This window comes from Anastrepha ludens, chromosome 6, assembly GCF_028408465.1.
Source record: "Anastrepha ludens isolate Willacy chromosome 6, idAnaLude1.1, whole genome shotgun sequence".
Classification (NCBI taxonomy): domain Eukaryota; kingdom Metazoa; phylum Arthropoda; class Insecta; order Diptera; family Tephritidae; genus Anastrepha; species Anastrepha ludens.
Genome location: NC_071502.1, coordinates 98068462 through 98092119, shown reverse-complemented (window position 1 = coordinate 98092119; position 23658 = coordinate 98068462). Strand labels below are relative to the sequence as shown.

The 23658-nt window shown below is 33.0% G+C and overlaps 1 protein-coding gene across 2 annotated transcripts in view; it reads right to left on the bottom strand.

Annotated features, from left to right (window-relative positions):
- Positions 1-23658, bottom strand: part of LOC128868759 (putative polypeptide N-acetylgalactosaminyltransferase 9) — a 363662-nt gene that overhangs the window by 254818 nt on the left and 85186 nt on the right. The gene's annotated exons all lie outside the window — the stretch shown is intronic.

Sequence of the window (23658 nt, the reverse complement as noted above, 5' to 3'; positions counted from 1 at the left end):
TACATAATGAAATAAAAATGGGAGGCGTATTTTCATTGACACGCGTATTGTTCGATTAATAGCCGGCGATTATGCTTCATAATTACGGCAAGGATTTCCAAAATTAGCAGAGGTTCTAGAAACAACAAGCAAATACTCCTCTTTCTTCGTTTAGCCTGCGTCGTACCTATCGTCCGAAAATCTTCAACCCTATAAAGAAAAAAATTACCAGAAATCTGGTCCAGGCTATAAGAGGTATTGATACTCTAGCTTTTAAGGCATCTCTCGCAACCCGAGATATCGTTGCCTTACGGAGACAGTATTCGGTGTATCAACTTGCTACGTCTCTTAGGTACCACAGCCTCAATGCCTGATCTGCCTGCCTTTGTAAATTAGCCTAGTACGTTCATTCTACAGGGTGGGCCATGTAAAATTTGCTTTTTGAATCGGCTATAAAAAAAAAAACTAATCAATATTTTTTCAAACTTTTTTTCTATTTTGAAGATTGAACATTGTCATTTATTAATGAAAAATAATATCGTTCAAATGACTGCCATGACTGGCTTTACAGTAGGCCATTCGATCAACCCAATTTTTAAGCAACTTCTCGATTAGTTGGACTCCAATTTCATGAATGGCAACTTCGATCTCGTGTTTTAAAGCATCAGTCGTCTCTGGATGGTTCGCATAGCATTTGTCCTTAACGGCTCCCCACAAAAAATAGTCCAACGGGCTTAAATCACAGCTCCGAGGCGGCCAATTAATATCGGAATTTCGGCTGATTATTCGGTTTTCAAAAACGGTAGCCAAAAGTTCGAGTGTAATTTTGGCAGTATGAAAAGTTGCACCGTCCTGTTGAAACCAAATGTCGTCCATGTCATCCTCTTCAATTTTTGGAAACAAAAACTCGTTGAGCATGTCACGGTAACGCTCGCCACTTACTGTAACCGCGGCTCCTCGCTCATTTTCGAAAAAAAATGGCCCGATGATGCCGCCAGACCAAAAACCACACCAAACAGTGACTCGTTGTGGATGCATTTGCTTCTCTTCAGTAACGTGTGGACTTTCTTAGCCCGAAATCCGACAATTTTGCTTATTGGCGTAGCCACCAAGTGAAAATGAGCTTCATCAGAAAAGATGATTTTTCGGTAAAAAATGCTCATCTTCGGTCAAACGATTTTCTGCCTATTGAGCGAACCGAAAACGCATTGGATGGTCATTAGGCTTCAGTTCTTGGACCAATTGAACTTTGTAAGCCTTCATACCGAGGTCTTTATGCAAAGTTCTCCTCAAAGAAGTGCGTGAAATGTTCAATTCTTGAGAACGATGACGAGTTGAGGGTGTTGGATGTTCATGCACATTTTCGGCTACAGCAGCTATGTTTTCGGGTGTACGCACTTTAGGAGCACGTTCACGTGTTGTTTTATCCATTAACGATCCACTTTCACGAACACGATTAACAAATTGATCAACAAACTGTCTTGTTGGCAAATCTTTTTTTTGGAATTCTTTTTTCAAATTTCTCACAGTTTGAGTAGAAGACTCACCACTTTGGAAATAGGTTTCCAATTTTGTTCAAGCGTATAGCGTCCCATTTCGTAAATGTAAAACCTTTAAGTAAATTATGAACACATTTGACATGTCATTTGTGTTACCATTCTCAAAAAGGTAGGTGGTTCAAAAAGCAAACGCTATATGGCCCACCCTGTAAATTAAACTTTCGGAGATATATTCAGAGTAAAATACAATAGATTTAAATATAAGCGTTTCAGACTGGACTGTTTACAATTAAATCTAGTTTTGTTAAAATTTTCGGAGTTAATTCTTTTCGGAGTAAAATTTTTGGAGTAAAGACATTTAGACATATTCAGATTTTAACTCTTTCTAGAATAGACTCTGAACAATTTTTTCTAATTTTGAACATATTTTCGGAGTAAATTAAAAAAAAAAAAATAGTTTCGGGAGTTTAAATTTTCGGAGTAAAAATAGCAGGCGTAAAAATTTTTAAAATAAAAGGTTTCAGTATAATATTTTTTCGACTAAACTTCTTTCGGAGTAAAACTATTCGCAGTTAAAGTTTCAGCGACATATTCAGGGTAGAATGCAGTATCTTCAGACGTAACCTTTTCGGGCTGAACTGTGTGAAATTTAAACTGATTGCGTGTGAATTTTCGGAGTTAATTTTTTTCGAAATAAAATTTTTGGAGTAAAGGCATTTAGACATATTCAGCCTTTAACTCTTTCTAGAATAGACTCTAAGCAATCTTTTTTAATTTTCTATAGATTTTCGGAGTAAATTGTTTTAGAGAAAATAGCTTGCGGAGTCAAGTTTTTAGAGAAAAAACTGTGCCTGTAACTGTAATTTTTTAAGTAAAAGGTTTGAATATGCAAATTTTTGGAGCTCGCTCTTTCGGCGTAAAACTATTCGGAGTTAAAATTTTTAAAGACACATTCAGAGTAAAATCGAATAGATTAAAATATTAGCTTCTTTGACTGGGCTGTATGCAATTTAATCTATCTTTGTGTAAATTTTCGGAGTTAATTTTTTTGGAATAGAATTTTCGAGTAAAGGCATTTAGACATTTTCAGACTATCCCACTTTCTAGACTAGACTAAAAGCAGTTTTTTCTAATTTTGTGTAGATTTTCGGAGTACATTTTTTTAGTTAAAAATTTGCGGAGTGTTAAGTTTCGGTAAGTAAAAGATTTCAGTAAAAATTTTAGGAGTACATTTTTTTTTCGGAATACAATTTTTTGGGCGAAGACAATTTAATCGGAGTACAATTATTTGAAGTTGACATCTCCAGATCTACTCTGTGCGCAACTTCCTCAATCTATTTCAGCATTTGCCCCATTTCATTGAGTTTCATTTCTATACTTTTGGAGCAAAATATTTCGATGTGAAAATGATTGGAGTGAAATGTGGCTAATAAAATTTCTTATTAGTAGTTCTAAGTAAATTGGAAGTTTAAAATAGAAATTTTCGCAGTAAAATAATTTTAGAAAAAATTTTGTTCTGGACGCTGGAAACAGAACTGCTGTCTAATTTAAAATAGTAATTTTCTACTCAAGGTTCGAAAATCTCGGAGCTGCATTTGCAGACAAATTGACAAAAATATGATAATCAATAAATTTTTTTTAATTTTATTATGTCTGCATATGTTTGTACATTTGGTTTATATTGTAAATTAACTAATACATTTACATATTACATTTATTACACAACATAAGAAAAACTCATGTGCATCTACATATATTATATATTCATTAACCTCTACCCATACCACCACGATGAAAGAAATACTCAAACAAATATTGTCTACTTTCAATGAAATACCTTCAATACCTTTCAACAAGACATTTTCCACTATTTCATATACTTTTTTCGTTTTCATTATTTTTTCACTCAATAAAAAATACTCACTGAAATCGCTGGCTATAATTTTCACATCATCCAACAATTTATTCATGTTTTTTCTTCCCTTACCTGCAATGCAATGCATGGCCGCCGCTCATTGTTATGAATGATTAATGATTTTTTGTGACGTTTCGCGCATTTTTCAAATCAAAATTCTCTGTAAGGCACACAAAATAAGATAACCGCCAGCGTGCAGCTGAGTCACTGTGAAATGGCTGGTGGTGCAATAACACGCCATGTTGCATGGCTCAGCGAATGACGAGATGAGAGTTGCAAAGAAGAAAACCTGCTGCTGGACGATTCGCATAATACTCCAATTTAATAAAAAGTAATACCGCCGGCAGAGTTGGCTATAATTCAAAGTTGTAGATTTCTCTCCCTCAATTTCTTTGAATTCAAACTCCAAACTCTAGGGCACCTTGCCGTCACCCGGTAGCCATGGAAGATGCGCCACGAACGAAAAGTTGCATGCTATAATTCAATGTAGCAGACGCCGTGCAGCTTGTCCCAGCTCAACTCCCTTTTATCCATAAAAACGAAAAAAAAAATCCAAATAAATTGGGAGACAAGCGCATAATTATTAGCCACACTGTGAAATGAGGCTCTGCCGTCTCTGAAGTTGCTGCCAACGAAAACGAAAAGTTGGTGCAGATGTAGAAAGCGAAGTGCAGGCCCGCCAGCGAAAACTCGAGCTGCCGATTTCAATGCTGTGCAAGGCAAGTGAAGCAACAACTTAAAAAATGCTTGTTGTTGCAGGCGCCTACAACTACCGGCCTTCATCCAGCCGCCCTGTGGTTGATTGGATTTTCTGACTATGTCTGGTGGCGGCTATGGATAGGCGGACATCTGAATAAATTTTGGTTTGTACGAGTATATTTTAGTCCAACCGGAGTGTGTGCATTGTTCGGCTGTCTATTTTTGAGTATTTTAATTTATTTCAATCTGCTTCACAATGCTTGCAACAACTTCATTTATTTATGAGTTATGAGTTTATATTGTTTGCCATTAAAGGCAGTCATTATGAGCGACGGCCTACATGGAGTTGAAAGAGGAATGGATTTTTGGATACTAAATGCTTTGAAATTTATTCTGAAGGAATATAGTTACTTAAGCGATCGAGGATGATAATTTTCTAATAGCCTCAGATGGGGTTTTCAAGTCAATCAAGTAAGTTAGGATAAATTAGGGCATAATACAAAATCCGTAGATATATTTTTTTATTATTATCCTTTGTTTATGTTTATGGGATATTTTTAAATATTTATTATTAAGTTTAATTTATTTCGTATTAGGTTCAAATAACTGTATTCACTTTTCTGAATAAATATTTATTTATGTGATAATTTAATTTCAATAAATATATTACGATTATCCTAATACCAGCATAGGTAGTTTTTGTTTAATTAATTTTCTTCGAAAAGGGGAATTTTCGGAGTTTTTTAATTTTTCGGAGTGTACTCCGAATTTTCGGAGTGACAAAATTTAGTTGTTTATACTGATTTTATATGAAAATAAGCATTTATAGTACCAAAATGCACTTTCGGAAATAGTTTTGTAATTCGGATATATTGTTTTGCCTTCTTTTTTTAGAATTTAAAATAGGTGCTAAGAATTGTACAGTAAAAAATTGTTGTTTGTTTTATTAAGTTGGAAGAAGCTTGGAAGAATAAGCTGAGAAGTGAGTTATCTTCATACTTTTTTGAAAACAAAGTGCAGTTAATTTATTAAAAAATATTTTATATATTGTACATTTGTGAAATTTTTTGTGAATTATTTACTGATTGATTGGTTAAGTACGGAACATTTTTGTTTTTTTTTTAGACGAAGTAATTTTTGTGGAGATTTCTCAAGATTCTCTATAAACTCCGAATTTTAGGAGTGCTTTCAGTAATGACTTTTAACCTCTGGTATTTTTTCGTACATATTTTATCATAAAATGAGTATTCAAACTTTCGTGCGAAAATATTTTTGAAGTAAATTTTTTTTTTCTACGTGAAAAAAGAGCGAAATTAATATATGTGGATTATTTAAATACAAATGTATTTCTGATATTTTTTAAAATAAAATAAATAATTGGCGCGTACACTTCTGTTAGGTGTTGGCCGAGCTCCTCCTCATATTTGTGGTATGCGTCTTTGATGTTGTTCCACAAATGGAGGGACCTACAGTTTCAAGCCGACTCCGAACGGCAGAGGCAGATACTTTTTATGAGGAGCTTTTTCATGGCAGAAATACACTCGGAGGTTTGCCATTGCCTGCCGAGGGGCGACCGCTATTAGAAAAATGTTTTTATTAATTTTGCTTTCACCGAGATTCGAACCAACAACCTCTCTGTGAATTCCGAATGGTAATCACGCACCAACCCATTCGGCTACGCGGCCGCCATATTGATATCTGATATTTTTTACTACTTTAAAAATTCTAGTTTTAAATAAAAGCAGTTTTTGTGTATAAGCATTTACTATAGGCATTACTAAGCCCAGTCCAGGTCAAACATTCAAGTATTATCCTCATCTGACAATGGAATCAGGCCATAAATATTGGTTTTCTGCATATCATCTGATTCGAACAGGAATAATGAAAACAGTAAAACTCTTAACCCTCTAGTACCCAAGACCGCCTGTAGACGGCCTAAGTTTATTTCAGGCTTATTCCCTTTTAAAATACCATTTCGTTACTTTTTAAACTCTTTCTAATCCCGGAAAGTCCCAAAATTATTGCTGGTGCATTTGCAGCAGCGTCTTGTTTTTTAATCAGCCGTCATAGTCATTTGAAGTCGGAAAATAGTGAAAAGCGGTCAAATTAATTATTCTGCAAAAGTGGTGTATTTTAAAAATTAAATAAAAATATTAGAAATGTATTTAGCTTATAATAAAAATTATCATAGTGTTGCTGGTTGTGTTCAAAATACGAAAGTTAAAAATAATAACAAAAAAAAGTGTTTCCTGTATTTTATAAACCTTTGAAGACAGTCCGTCTAGAGGCGGCCCTGGGATAACTCGGAATAAATAACACTATGCGGTAAGTTTGAAATTTTGATATTTTTAGAGGGGGGCTAAGCTTAAAGTTTTGGTTTTTTAGAAATGGATCAACGACAAAAGTGTAAATTATCATCCCTCAATGATGAAGATATTGCAACATTTTTGGATTTATTGGAAATCGACGATGATACAGACGTGGAAGAAGATTTGGAAGATCTTTTAGACGAAGATGTGGACGATGCAGAATTACCTATCGACACTGGAATTGACGAGGTGATTAACAGGGCGGTAAATTTGTCAGATTCTATGCTGGAAACAGAAGTGTGTGTCAATTTATGTACATGTTGCCAATTTATGTCTCGTTGATTATTTCAATAACAGGTTTCAGTCCATTCCGATGACTCAACGTTTATGTGACGATGAACAAATGTGGGCATCGAAGATGAGGACTTTCCTTCGACAATATCTGCCAGATAAACCACATAAATGGGGTATAAAACTCTTCGTTTTGTGTGACTCCTTCGGATTTTGTTATAACTTCGAAATATATTGCGGCGCAGGAGACAATGCTGTTCTGACTGATACACCAGATCTTGGGGCATCAGCGAATGTGGTGGTCCGATTGTCCCGTAATATTCCAGATTTTAAAAACCATATAACATATTTCGACAACTATTACACGTCACTGCCACTTCTGGTTTATCTAAAATCACGCGGAATACATTCGCTGGGAACTATTCGTTCAAATCGAATTCCGAATTGCAAACTTCCGACAGATCTTGATCTCAGGGAACAACCCCGTGGATATTCAACTGAATTTTGTGTATCTGCTTTAGGAGTTGACATTTCTTTATCAGTTTGGAAGGACAATAAAATAGTGTGACTCGCATCGAGTTACGCAGGCGAAAAGCCCTTCCAGAATGAAACAAATGTTATAAATAAGGTGTCGCGGTTCGTCCGCTCAGAAAAAAAATTTGTTGATGTCGATTGCCCCAATGCAGTCCGTGAATATAATAGTCATATATGGGGGGCGTCGACCTTATGGATGTACTAATTGGGCGATATAAGATTCCGGTAAAGAGCAATAAGTACACAAACCGACTTTTTAATCACCTGCTTGATATGGCCATGATAAACGCTTATGTTTTGTTCAGAAGAATTAACAAAATTGACACGCATGCTAGGCAGTACCAACTGAGATCGCATACGTACTATGCAAACAACAATATTCTTCAATACCAAGAGCTCCAGGTCGTCCATGACAAACTCCTCAAGTAAAATCTACTGGAAGAAAAGCTTACTTACCTCCTGACGACGTTCGCTACGACGGAGTTGGACATTTTGCAAAGTTTTTATCACGCACCGGTAAAAAAGGTGCGAAAGGTGCCGAAAATGGAATCTGAATCTTTGTTTTTCCCAGCAAAAGTACTGCTTTCACAATTTTCACCATAAATAATTTGCACCAACTGCCTATTTATGCCCAAAAGCATGCCTTTCTTTTGTGGACATTTTTCTAAAACTATTTGAAATAAGACTGACTGTTTGTTTTGTATTGATTTCTGTTAAAAACTTTCTCTTTTGTTCAATAAAAGTACGTAATACACTGAATTTGCAAGTTTTTCATTTAGATTTTTTTTTGGCGTTCTTTCCCAAAGCCGCCTGCAGGCGGGGTAGGGTTTTATCCCTCTATAATCGGATCAAGGAACAAAATTTCACTTTCTTGATAAAGAACCTATAATTTTACCATAATCCCCACCCAAAGCAATTTTTTTCCTTCAAAAATAAAATTTGGGCACTAGAGGGTTAAGCTCCAATTAGAGGACTTTCTAAAATCTATTAAGGCCTTAGACGCAATAGGGATCCGTTCTATATATTTCCTGCCTCATGGAACACTCCGACTCTCCGCACGGTGCTTAACGCAAAATGCAATTTGCCTGAGGCGTCGGCTTGTCATAATTTTAATTTAGTTGTTTGCAGTAATCGACTGTCAACCTGCTGGGAACATTATGCGGCCAATTAGCCGCTTACATAAGCTCACCTAGTTTCAGTAATATTTTTTTGTTTTTTAATCAGTATTTTTTGTCCGTTTCAAAAATATGTGACACTAAATTTGCCGCGCACTCTTTACTCAAGTTTGCGGCTGTCAGAAAATTGCACTGCATCGCAAAACATTTGTTGTTGTATACTCGTAGGTTAAAAATAAAAAGAGACCGAATACTGTCGCTTGAAATGTGGCAAATACTTTAATTGCCACACGTTTTACAAAAACCTGTTTGTTGTTGTTGGCTGACGGTACAGCTGTCTTCAACAAATTACGCAGTCAGCTTAGTAAATCAACTACAAAAACAAGAGCAAAACAGAAAATGGAGTTATCGTTTTTCGGCTCGACTGTCTCCGGTGAATTGTGCTAACTGTGTGCGAGTCACGTGCCACATTTGACATTATTGCCACTTGCTTTTGATAGGCGCGCCATTAAAATTTTTTCTGTTGTTTTTGCTGCTTTAAAATATCATACAGCAGGCTTAATGATCATTTGTGTGACTAAAAGTGTAAACAGGAAACTATTTGCGTAATTCAGTTGGCAGACGTGGAGCGTAAAGAATTTTGGCCTCGAAATACCTGATTGTCGGCACGAAAGATTAAAAATGGAGTTGAATAAAGAATATAGAACAAAAAAATTTAATATGAATCTGCTTCAAGGAAGAAATCGTAAATTGGGTATCACTAAAATTTGGCTTCAACAATTCAATGTTCGCAATTTCTTCTGTCGGGGAAAGTACTTTTGAATGAAGTTACTGAAATATTAATTTTCAATAGCTTTGTTTCGATACAAATTTTTAATAAAATTTTCGGCGTGTTTTCGGAGTATCTTTTTCTCAGTAATATTACTACAAAATATTTTTATGCAGATTAAAATTTTGTATTCAATAATTCAATGTTAAATATTTTTTCGGACTAAATTTTTTCAAACATAGTACTTTGATAGCAGACAATTAAATTTTTTGTTTAATAAATTCTCCTAATATTTATTAAATTTATTTAAAAATCAGTAGCGACTTTGCAGTTTTTAAATATGAAAAACCTCGTTTCGTCCTAAAATCCTTTGGGGGTAGTAATTGAGAATAAATATTGCAGTAATGTGGAGCTTTTTCAACGGCAATTAAGTTGTCGTCGGAAATTCGGTTGAAGCAAATATTCGGAGTAATTTCGGAGTAAGTTTTTTTATCGAATAGGCTTACAAAATATTTCTAAGCGCATTAATAGCTTGCATTGAACAATTCAATCTTAGCACAATTTTCGGAGTAACTTATTTTGAATATGATACTCGTGGAGTGGCTTATTTTAGTAATTGCTTAGGATTAAACGTTACTACTTGTACCTGATTCAAACAAAGCGTCGAAATTTTATTTAAAAAAAATTCGGAGTTTTTATATTTAACGAATATGTTGACAAAAATATGAAAGTTAATAAATTTTATTATGTCTGCGTTTTTTTGTACATATTTCATTTATTTAATATTTACAAATTCTTTTGGAGATAAGTATTTCAGAATAAATATTGCGTTAATTTGGAGTCTCCTTCACGACAATAAAGCTGTTGCCAGAAATTTTGTTGAATAAAATATTCGGAGTAATTTCGGAGTACTTTTTTTTATCGAATAGGCTTACAAAATACTTTTAAACGCATTGATAGCTTGCATTGAACAATTCAATCTTAGCACAATTTTCGGAGTAACTTATTTTGAATATGATACTTGTGGAGAGGCTGGTTTTATTAATTATTAGGACTAAATGTTACTACTCATACCTGATTGAAACAAAACTTCTTGATTTTATTTTAAAAAAATTCGAAGTATTTTCGGAGATTTCGTATAAATATAACAGAATGTTGCAACACAAATTTTTCGGTGTTTATACCTTATTAAAATGTTTTTCAAATAATTCAGAGTAGATTTATTATATACATATATACCTATATAATTGGCGCGTACACCCTATTTGGGTGTTTGGCCGAGCTCCTCTTCCTATTTGTGGTGTGCGTCTTGATGTTGTTCCACAAATGGAACGTAGATTTATTATACCTTAAATTTAATTCGCAGTTGAAGTCATTATGCAACTGTTCTAAACCGATTCTAGATAAGCAAATCAGAGTTTTTTTCACAATGAAAATGATTTCACAGAACAAGGAGCGGGCTGAGTTGCAAAATTAACTTGGTTCTTATTCACCACCAAAGCTCATGAGTAAAGTGGATATTAGCCACCTGCAAAATTTTCTTATTGGCGCTCAGTGTTTTTTTTCTTTTAACATTTGAGTAATGGTTCGAAAATTTCATTTCTTTCAACTTATTTTTCTTGTTTCTATTCTGGTAATATTTCCACCAAAAATTTACTTTGTCTTTTGTTCCCAACCACCTAACCTACAATTTTAAGTCGTTTTCTTGTTTAAAAAAATATATTTTTATGTTAACGAAAAAAATTTTTATTACACTGTTGCGAATATTTCAGTGGCATTTCCAGCTCATAGCAAACATTATCTGATTTATTTATTTACATTATTGGAAGCTTTTAGGAATTCACACCAAATGTGTAACACAAACAGGAAGGCCGGCAGCATAAATCAAATTTATTTTAATGTAATTATAGCGATGTGCAATATTATTTCATATATTTAATGCCAAGATTTTGACAATAAATTTAGCACTTTCTCAGCCTTGCGCGCTGACAATTAATTTGCTGATATAGAAAAGGCGAAAAAAAAAATATATAAAGGCAGAGGAGCTGTTATGCAATGAATGAAGTAAAGTAAATATAAAAATTAAATAGTTAAATAAAACTTTTATTAAGCTTTATAAAAAGCGATAGAGGCAATAATGAACCAAAAAATGCCGTCATTTCAGATAAATCGTTAGCTAAAACAGAAAATGCGAAATTCTATTGAAGCAATTAAGTAATAAATTTCTATTTAAGCCATTGCAAGAAATCATTATAAATTTTTAATAGTGTGTGGGTGAAAATAATTACCCATTTTTTATTATTTACTTTATTGAAAATTTCAAATGGCCGAATTCAAAAGCGCAAAATGCAACAATACAAAAAACCGGACAGAGAAAGTTAAGAGTGGCTGCTATGCGAAAGCAACAGATGCGAGGAGAAAAAAAAAATTAGCAGAAAAAAAATATGACTTAATAATAGAGATAATTAACTACCTACAAAAATAAAATATAAAAAAAATTTAAAAAAGACAAATAAACATAATTAAAATATGATGTAAATAATAATAAGATAATTTAGAGGTAAAACACATAAAAACATTCCAAAAGTATAAAAAACACAGACAGCACTACACAGGGGCCTCAAATTACTTTATATTACAAAAATAAACGTGAGACTAAACAAAAAGCCATCACAAAGCAGTAATCATAAAATCATTAAACATTTAAGCACCCGCTTGCCACACAAACGTTCCGAATTAAAAACCAACAAAAAATAGCTGCGATTTACACAGCTGTTGCATTAAAAATTTATTGCTGTTGCTGAAACAGTGCAATTAACTGTCATCTTTTCAAGTGTCTATTAACGGCAGCAGCAGCGTTGATGAGTTGCTGCGGCGCAAAAGAAAAGTTATGTAGAGATAATGACGAAATGGACGGAAGTGTGATTGATGGGTGCGCATGCGCGTTGCGAAATCAAATTGAATTTAAGTAATTTTTTGAGATAAACCAAAGTAAAACAAGGTAAAATGAAATTTACAAAATAAAGGTAAAATAAAAATAAAAATACAATAGAAATTTAAAATAAAATAATATAATAAAAAAAAAAACGTTTGGTTAATAAATATGAAATAAAAACTATTAAATTTAAAAGTTAAAAAGTGTAGATATGTAGGAGCGTAGTATATTTGTTAAATTGTAGTATCCATATAATCTTTTGTATTAGAAAAAAATGTTTTTTATAGTTTAAAAAATTAAAAAAGGTTAACATTTTCTTAATTGCATTTACACAAAAAGTTTTCCCAAAAAAAAAAAAAATTCGGAAAATTTTTCAGAATAATTAATTTTAAAACTGTAAGGTAATTTTACTTTTATATAACCGAAACAGAAAACGCACGTTTCCACTGCTCGGTTGCTTTATTTCAACTAACTGTACATATTAAAACTAAGAATAACGGCTGAAAAGAAATGTACATGGCCAACTATGATTCTTACAAATCATGGCTTGCTATGATTCTTATAATCAGAGGTTGCTATGACTCTTACAAAAACTCTAACAATTATTATTGTGAGCTGCAGAAAGCCAAAAATCTGTTGAAATAAAAAATTCAAAAAATTTGAAAAATTTATATTGCGCGTGTTTTTCTGAGAAGGAAACTTCGGAATAAATACATTTCTGTTGATTTTTCGAAATAAACTATGTTCCAAGCAGCTATTAAGAAAAAAGTTAGAGAAATATTTTTAAGCGCAATATTTGGCTAATTTTTAATTTTCGGAGATATAAAATTTCGGACTATTTTGTAAAACAAAAAAAGCGGAGTAATTTTTTTTTGTATTTTTAATTTGATTTATTTTCCTGTGCAGAGTAATACACAATATTGATCAACAATTAATACATTTTTAATTGAAAAATTCGGAGTAATTTTTTAATTTGATTTTTATTTCTTTGGGAGTCATTTTTTAATTTGATTTTTAATTCTTTTGCTTATTTGTGCATATTCGGAAACAATATTTTTGTGAAAAATTCACCTTCGGAACAGTGCTTTAAGTAATAAAATAGCAGTAATGTTTCCATTTTAATTAAAACTTAAAAAATGTTCGTTAATTTTTGAACAAAAATCTGTAATAAAAATTTTTCTTAATATATTTGGGCACAAGAACTCACGAAATCAGTTAGCATGAAATATTTGGAATAGTTTTCCAAAAACTCATTTTGAGTAAAAAAATCTTCGAATTAAAAAATCTTCGAATTTAAGATGACTTTTCGGAGTAGTTCCCGGACACAATATTTTTGTGAAAAATTTACTTTCGGAATAGTGATTTAAGTAATAAAATAGGAGTAATGTTTCCATTTGCAGGAAAAATTTTATTATAATAATATTTGAAGTTTGTTATGTATTGGGGCATAAGAACTTGCAAAATCAGCTGGCATGAAATATTTTGAATAAAAGAATCTTCGAAGAAAAAAATTTGACCTGACTTTTAGGAGTAATGTTCGGGCACAATATTTTTGTGAAAGATTTACTTTCGGAATAGTTATTTAAGTAATAAAATAGGAGCAATGTTTCCATTTTAAGCAAAATTTAGAAATTTGTCCTTAACTTTTAATAAAAATCTGTGGTAAAAGTTTTTCTTATTTGGGTCCAAAAACTCGCGAAATTGGCTAGGTAAAAATCTTCAAAATAAAATATTTGAGATGACCTTTCGGAGTAATTTTTCACTCGATCATTTTAAACTTAATTTAGTTTCATATCTTAAATTAGGGAGTATTTTTCTACAAGATATTTGGAATAGTTTTGAAAGAAATATATTTTCGGAGTACACGTTTAAGTTAAAAATTCGGAGTATTTTTTTGTAGTTGTCATTTGTTCTTTAGCGTATTTCTGAATAATATTTACTTCTCAACAGTAATAAATAAGGGAAAATTAAATTTCGGAATAATTTTTTAAGTAATAATACGTAGAAATATTGCTGTAATCTTCAGTTAAAAAATAAAACTATGAATATTTTTATACCAAAGTCATTAATTTTTTAATAAAAATTTAAAAAAAAAATTACTCAATGGAGAGCTCAGAAAGAAAGAAGAAAAATTTTTGGAAAAAACCCTTTTTTTTTAATTTAGTAGTTTCCAATTGGGTAGCATAAAATAATTTTACAAAATATTCATTTTGAACGAAAAATGTTCGGAATAAAAAAATTTTGGTATAATTTTTCGGGGTAATTTTTCACTTAATCATTTTGAAAATCTTAAATCAGGGAATATTGTTCTACAAGAGATTTTAAATAATTCTCAATGAAATAAGAGTTCCTTGCATTTTTCTGAAATTGAAATTTCGGAGCAGTTTTTTAAATTTATTTTATTAGTATTATTGTATTATTTTTAATAATATTTATGAAATAATTTATTTTTTTTATAATTATTATTTTTTTAATAATATTACATTATTTTTAATAATAAATTTTAGGAGAAGCTTATTTTTTTGCGGAGCAACTTTCGATGCAGTATTTTGTAATGTTCCTTCGATTGTCTGCTCCAACTGCTTCAATCTTCTTTCACTCGATTGTGAAGAAAAATTTACTTAAAGATTACTAAAGAAAAGATCTCTTAATAATTTTGCAATTTTTCTATTTTTGTTTTTTTAAATACTTGGGACCTGAAAAACTTGCGAAGTCTGTTCGTAAAAAATATTTGGTATTGTTTTCCAAACAAATTATTTTCGCACAGATTTTATAGAGTGAATAAATACATGCAGACAAATTTTCGGAGTTAAATTTTTTGTGCTCAATTATTCCGGAAAACCAATTAGAAAAATTTCGTTTTACAGAATTAATCGAAATTTTTTCAAAGACAAAGTTTTCGGTGTATTTTTTAAAATGAAAACTCCGGTGTAGTTCTTTTTGAGTTTTCATTTGATGGAATAGAATGGAAAGGAATTGTGGAAGGACGAAATTTTCCTAGCAATTCAATGACAATATTTTCCACTTGATTTAAGAAGTTTTTTTGCATAGCTTCATTTTCAATTTTTCATTTATATTCAAATAATAATTTACTTAATTTCCGGAAGAAGAGACTGAGGAGTTGTTATTTTGACGCAAGATTATTTACGCTTGAAATTTTTGGAGTAGTTTTAAGAAATATACCAATTCGAAATATTCTTCTAGGGTGAAAAATAGAGAGCAAGCAATTCTTAAACATTTTTCGGAGTGATATAATAAAATAAAACGAATAAATTGTATTAAAAATTAAACTATTTATTTAGTTTTTATTACTATATACAATTAATTATTTTATTAAAATTATATTCCACGAAAGCCAAATCAGTTCTTTTCTGAGTTGACTTTCGCTATTTTAAAAATACAGTTATAGCAGTAAAACTTTTCTCTACAATTTTCGCAGCAAATATGTTTTACTCCTCATGACTTCAATTAAATCCACAGCTCTGCTTTTATGCATTTACTGCATCATTTCCCAATGCAAAAATATTGTACTACATACACACATGCATATGCACATATGGGTATGCCTCTAGAATTAAGCGACAGTGCCCAGACATATGCAGCATTTGCAGAATTGTGATTGACGCAATGAATGGAAAAACTCATCAATTTATGCGATACTGCTGGCTTTGTATTAATATTAAAGTCTTATTTAAAATAAAAATTAAATAAAATTTCCAATAGTAAGTTGATAATGATGCATATTTCATTATTGAAAGAAATACATAAATATGCATGAAATGCAAATATGCTTCTGTGTATTTTTTCAAGCAGTAAAGCTTTAAATTTTATTTTTTTCGTTTATTTGAGTTTTTTAAATATTTTTTGTTGAATTTGTAAAACCACCGTTCATCTTCAATATACTGCAACATTTATTCTATCATACTTATATGTGCAAGCATTTTTATGACACGCAGAGGTAATTTAGATTGCTTTAAGTCTCATGGTAGCCCTTAAAACAGGTTACTTACTAAAAATGGAATTCAAAAAATGAAGTGGAAAATTTAATGAAATTGAAGAGGAAAGGAGGTATTCGAACCATAATAATTAGGAATTTGTAGGTAGAAAAGTGCTGCGCACTAATAAACTAATTTCAGCAGCAGTGAGTGTCCAGTTAATATTCATGTCTAGGCTAAGTCGAAATCTCAAGCCTCTCAGGTGTAACCAAGAAGTAAGTGCCACGAAAGTTGTCACATATTATGGCTGGATGGTGCAGTTTCCGATTAAGACTCAGAACACACGCCTTATTTCGATTTTGATAGCTTTATAAGCACGATCTGTACCGCTTATGAAGCACCCATGGTAAGAAGGACTTTGTAAATTTCCATACAGTTCTAAACTAATTCACCTCCTGAAAATTGTTATGACCAACCAGCTCATCAGCCGTAGTTTTGTGCAAAGCTTCTCTGGCCTTACACTCACACTGACCTTATACTAATATAGGGTGGCTGATGAAAGCCGCTACCAAAAAAAAATTGAATAACTTTTTTTCTTTTTAAGTTATCTGTTCCATTTTTGTTTTAATTTGCAGATTGATCTTTAAAATTTATTAAAATGGATAACTGGGACACGCAAACAAGAATTTGGATAGTCCGCCGCTATCACGCACTGGAGTCCGTAGTTTTGGTACAGAGAGAGTACAGGCGGATGTTTGGCGGCGATCCCCCGAGCAGATGGACCATAATGAGACTGGTGAATAATTTTGCTGAGCAAGGAACAGTCGCAAGAAGGCCTTATCATCGAAACCCACCAGTTCGGCAGTTCGGACGGAGGAAACGATCGCTGCTGTAGCTGCAGCTATACAAAGCAATCCAAGGGTTTCAACAAGAAGCTTATCTGCTCAACTTGGTGTCAGCCGACAGTCTTTGCAAACAATAATGCACAAAGATTTAGACTTATTTCCCTACAAAATTCAAATGGTTAACAAACTGAATGCAGCAGACTTGCCGATTCGCTTGGAATTTTGCCAGAAGATCCTGCAAATGGTGGAAGAAGACCAAAACATGTTAAACTGCCTTTTCATGTCTGATGAGGCCCATTTCGATTTAAACGGCAATGTGAACAAACAAAATTGCCGAATATGGAGTACTTATAACCCACAAATACTCCACGACACGAAATTGCATCCTCTTCGCGTGACAGTGTGGTGTGCGGTTTCTTCACGCTGTATTGTCGGGCCTTATTTTTTTGAAGAAAATGGTCACACCGTTACGGTTACTGGAGACCGTTATTTGAAAATGCTGAAAGAATTTTTCTATCCAGAACTACGCCGAAAGAGAATTCCTTTCAACTCTTTGTGGTTTCAACAAGATGGGGCAACGTCTCACATAGCCCAGACTGTTATGACAGAGTTGCGACGAAAATTTCCCAATAAACTGATTTCAAGAAACTCCGAATTTCGTTGGCCCCCCAGGTCGCCTGACCTTACTGCACCTGACTTTTTCTTGTGGGGTTTATGTAAACAAGAAGTTTATAAAACAAAGCCAACAAATTTGGATGAACTAAAACAATCCATTCGGGCAACAATTGCGGCTATTCCTGTCGCAACTCTCAAAGCAGCAATGAACCACTTTTTACTAAGATGCCGCACTTGTGTCAACGAGCATGGGGGGCATTTAAATTCAATTATTTTTAAAACTAGTTAAGCTATATTTAATAAAATTTAATGACCTTCAACTTGAAAAAAAAAAAATGAATTCCATACACTTATACTTATACTTATACTTATACTTATACTTATACTTATACTTATACTTATACTTATACTTATACGTATACTTATACTTATACGTATACGTATACTTATACTTATACTTATACTTATACTTATACTTATACTTATACTTATACTTATACTTATACTTATACTTATACTTATACTTATACTTATACTTATACTTATACTTATACTTATACTTATACTTATACTTATACTTATACTTATACTTATACTTATACTTATACTTATACTTATACTTATACTTATACTTATACTTATACTTATACTTATACTTATACTTATACTTATACTTATACTTATACTTATACTTATACTTATACTTATACTCATACTCATACTTATACTTATACTTATACTTATACTTATACTTATACTTATACTCATACTTATACTTATACTTATACTTATACTTATACTTATACTCATACTTATACTTATACTTATACTTATACTTATACTTATACTTCTACTTATACTTATACTTATACTTATACTTATACTTATACTTATACTTATACTTATACTTATACTTATACTTATACTTATACTTATACTTATACTTATACTTATACTTATACTTATACTTATACTTATACTTATACTTATACTTATACTTATACTTATACTTATACTTATACTTATACTTATACTTATACTTATACTTATACTTATACTTATACTTATACTTATACTTATACTTATACTTATACTTATACTCATACTCATACTTATACTTATACTTATACTTATACTTATACTTGTACTTATACTTATACTTATACTCATACTTATACTTATACTCATACTTATACTTATACTTATACTTATACTTATACTTCTACTTATACTTATACTTATACTTATACTTCTACTTATACTTATACTTATACTTATACTTATACTTCTACTTCTACTTATACTTATACTTATACTTATACTTATACTTATACTTATACTTATACTTATACTTATACTTATACTTATACTTATACTTATACTTATACTTATACTTATACTTATACTTATACTTATACTTATACTTATACTTATACTTATACTTATACTTATACTTATACTTATACTTATACTTATATTTATATTTATATTTATACTGACTAAAAGGCAGAAAATTATTCAGAAGCACCTGAAAGAGACCTTCATTACCGTTCTAAGAAAATATCAAAATAAAGTACAATATTATAAATGAAAATAATCAAAGAGAATTTAGTTTTTAAATTTTTTATCCCCAAATTAATTTTTTTTAAATAGCTTTTTTCTTAAAACTTCCGCTCTATTTTTTTGTAAATAATTTAGGCAACAACGCGCCGCTATAAAGCCATCATATTTAATCACCTAACATAGCTGCCTGCGTAAAGCAATTGAATTCACACTTCAGTTGACCTGCAGCCATTTTGGACCGCACGGCTGGCAGACAAGTCGTTACGGTGCGAACGCTTCATTCAATTCAAAAGCATAAAAAAATAACTAATTAACATATTTTATATTATAGCAGTTTGTCCTTTGAGGCATACAACGCATACATCTGTACGAATAAATGTACAGTTGTGTGCTATTTTTTAGTACCCAACTGTAGTTCGACGCCAATGACCCACTATGTTCAATGTTCTATGCAACACCGTTAGTTAATTTAACTCAGATGCGGGTAATTAACCGCTTTCTGCTTGAAAGCACCACACATGGCTGATAGAGCAAATTATTTGACAAAATATTCTATCTGAATACTCAATTTAGAGTAATTGAACAACGCAAAAGAATGGTTTTGTAAGAGCGAATACATTCGAATAATGAAAAAATCTGATTTTCATCTATTTCCCCAAAAACTATAATATTTTGAGCGCAAATTGTCGGCAGGTGGCACTTTGCTCATGTGCATTGCCCATCAATTTATGTGACACAAAAAATGTTTTGTCGAGACACCAGCAAGTCACGCATTTGAACATACGCTCACACACACAAATGCTGCATTAATACCCTGTAAGAAAGAGCTGGGCAAGAGTAAACAAGTTCGGGTTGAGAACTAGTAGTATTGCACCACTTCGTTTAATACTCATAAGCCCGTTGCGATATCTATTCTAAGCGTAATTCAGAAAAGAAAATTCTCACATTCTATAATCAAAATCAAATCAGAATCAGTAGTAAATTTTAATAAAATAATGAAAAAACAAAAATGTAAATAAAAAGCAGAAAGTTTTCCTTCCATATCTCGAGAATCAAACATTGAGCCTCTCGACTAGTACGCCGCTTCGAAATGGTCTGTCATCTCAATTACTGCAGCAGCGACAGCAACGAAAAGCTAAGCTTTTCTTCTTGTATATGTAAATGTAAATTTGAATACTAGTTCGAAACTAATGAAAATAAGACACTTGCTCTCATACTTATTCTCAGCTGTGGAATTTTGTACTAGAGAATTCTTCTCAGAAACGCTCGTACTTCGAAATTAAATAAAACAAATTAAATAAACTTTCAGGAACACTGTCACAATTATTTGTGGTCCGGGTGGGTAGGTAGGTAGATAAAATGGTTGAAGTATCAGTCTGGCACTCCCCAAGTAGCATTCAAGTGCCGTCTTGATACCATTTTGAGCCCTCCAACGGGTAGATGTCTACAGCCAACCAAAGCTATTGATGTAATGTAGAAGGTTCATGGGATTTAGGTTGGAGCACTGCCCCAGACTGTCGAAGAAAGGGGTACCCAGTGACCTCAATCCTCTAGTTACGAAACGCGGACATTTATAGAGAAGATGCTCAACAGTTTCCTTTTCTGAAAGTTCCTCACAGCTTCTGCAATGGGTATTAAGGATAGGTTTTCTCCGTGAGTGCCGATCGTCCAATGGCCCGTAAACCCAGCTACGAATTTGGAAATTGAACGGCTAGGAGTCCCCAGAACTTTCTGCGCCCTGCGTCTGTTGTACTGGGGCGGAAGGGTTCTCGTAAAAGCATACGAATAAATTAAGCTCCATCTATCCTGTGCTATTCTGCGAAATAAGTTGTGCAATTCCCCTTTACCAATAGACAAGGAGATGCTGGTTTCTGGGTAGTAGACCTCAGAGTCGGTCGCTTTTAGATGATATGTTCGCATTGATGAAACCCAATTTTAAGACAAATGCAAGTAATGTTGTGCTTCAAGGCTATGATTTGTCTGTCTAGACCAGAGATCTCACAGAGCTGCACAGAAAATGGTCAAGCGGCGATCTTTGTGACCAGTAAATGAGTGTGGCCATACAATCATCATGTTGTCTTTCAGGGCGGACATTGGCTTTGGTTTGTCTAAGTCCAGAGATTTCACATAGCTCCACAGCAAACAGTCAAACCCTTGAAATGTTTATGAGATCCATTCCCTCCATCCTTGGTCACAAAATGTAGGTTATCATCGTCTGGTATAGGTCAGTGAGCGAAATAAAGGGCAGCTGATATCGTCGGACCAAAATCCGTACCAAACAGTAATTTTTTCGGATATCTGATGAAACTTTTTCGTATTTTCAATGATACAAACCCGGCAATTTCTGTTAACAACGTATCCAAGAATTTTCTAATTTTCTTTCTGCTATACTTGGCGAGCAGGGCACTAATTTTGAGAATACATGTTAGCAATTGCAATGATATAATAAGAGGCAAGTTAGAAATGGCTCAAACATCGCTTTGATTTTTGAAATTTTTTTGCTGACGGTGTTGGGTGTATTCTTCCACATAAAGAAAAAGTCGAGCATTCAGCATTCGACTGGCACACCAATAATTTCCTACCGGGTATGCATACTATAGTTAGTGTTTACATTCGAATTTTGAAAGTAAATACCTACAACTTCATGGCTCGAAGGTGCCACATACAAGCACTTACTTGTATATGAACGAGCGCAAACACATTTAGGTGCATAGACTAAAAATTTGTTTGTGGGTATGTCACTCGGTGCTATTAGCAAGCAATCAAATGTATGTAATTATTTGCTTGACTGTCGAATTTCTGACTGTTCCATTGATTTATTATCACGTTTTTATTTACTAACATTCACTCTTCACATAATACTTAACATACATTTGTATTTTTTTAGTGGATGTCGAAAATTTTGATCTAATCAATAGATAGATGGTAGGAAATCGATTGCGTGGATCACTGCCTAAAAATTGTATCATTATAAAACCGCTAATGTATGAAATTAGATGCCTGAATAGGGGAATTATCAGGAAATAATATTGTGAGGCTCAGGCAACGAGAGAGAAAAATTGAAGAGTGCTAAAGCGCTGAGTTATTTCGGAACACCAAGGAACCTTGGAGAGTAGATCACCCAGGCTATGTTAAATTTTTCTCCCGAATACATTATTAGACCCTGCGCTGAGTAGGGTTTCAGGACTACTAGTTTAGGCTTACCTCAAATTATGAAAACACAAATATTCTAGATAAGAAGTGAGTTCTATCTCAGTCTAGGCAGATCAGCGTAGGCTTCAACCTGCAATTTTAACGCTCAAAAGATTGAGGAAAGAACTGGCATTAATCATGCTTCAGGTTGAACAACAGAGATGGGGGTAGATAAATTTTGACTAGGACCTTTACATAAACTTCAAATTTAGTTTTTTGAAAGGCGGAGTTAGTCATTACCAATAAACTAGTCATTCAGCTCTTCACTATTACAACACCCTTTAAAGTAAATAACGTGTGCCCTTATAGCCAAGCAGATCGATTAATAGAGCGCACGGAATTGGTCGAGAAATGAGAAAGTTCTCCCTCGGTCGCTTCTGTATACTGTTTTTTAAAAAGGTTCTCTGAATACCCAAACTCAGAGAAAGTGCATGACTGGTAAACTCCTCAGGTAGATCATCCTCAGGATAGTTTTGTGGTAGTTTTTTTGCTAAGAAAAATGTGTTTGCTACGTTTGTCGACGAGCTGCTCTTGAGAAAGCAGATTCTCCAAGCTCCGACGCAAGGCTGATCGGTTTTGTACTTTGGGAGTATTTTGCGCATAAAGATTTAGTGCAGTTCTTGATATTAACAGTAACTTTCTATAGCAGATTAATTGGGCGCATCATCAAAGCATTAAATAAGATGGAGATCGAATAAGATGCACAAAGAAGAGTTTACCATTGCAGTTGCCAACTCCTTTGACAAGATACTCAAGTGTGAATAATATTTTTCAACCTTGTTCGCCTTTTAATCCAGGTCTACACAAGCTTGGTAATGGTAGTGGTGTTCAGTCTAAGGATTCTTCAAAATCCTCTCCTCTACGAAGTTCTTTGGCTTCAGTTGCGTGGGTTTGCTTCGAGTTTTTCCTTGATTTTCAATAAATAGGAAATCAAATGTTTTGACCAAAGACGAGATTCATAAAATCTGCGTTGGATCGCTGTTGTTAGCGACCTACTATAAAACATTTTGAGAAATAAGAAGTTGCAACTGTACACTCAGCTTAGTGATTTAATCGCGGGACGAAATCTAACGTCGCTTATAAAGTCGCAAAGATTACGGTGGCATGGGCACGTCCTATGAATGAGCAGCGAAAGAGCGACCAAAAAAGTTTTTCAAGCAAATCTTGAAGTAGCAAGAAGGATAGGCCGCCCAAGACGACAATGGATAGAAGGCGACATACATAAGATGAGAACCTCACAACAGAGAGCGAAAGCGGGCTGTCGAGAAGAATGGAGACGTATTTTAGAGGAGGCGCTGGTCCACCCCGGACTGTAATTCAAATTTGATGACGATGATGAACTGTACACTGTCCCATGACTAGACGTATGCTGAAGCTAAATCCTATCCGCATTATAAACATTTCTGAGAGAAAGTTTAGGTGTAATCAACATCTTCTCAGCTGTCTTTCCAGTATTTGCCTTG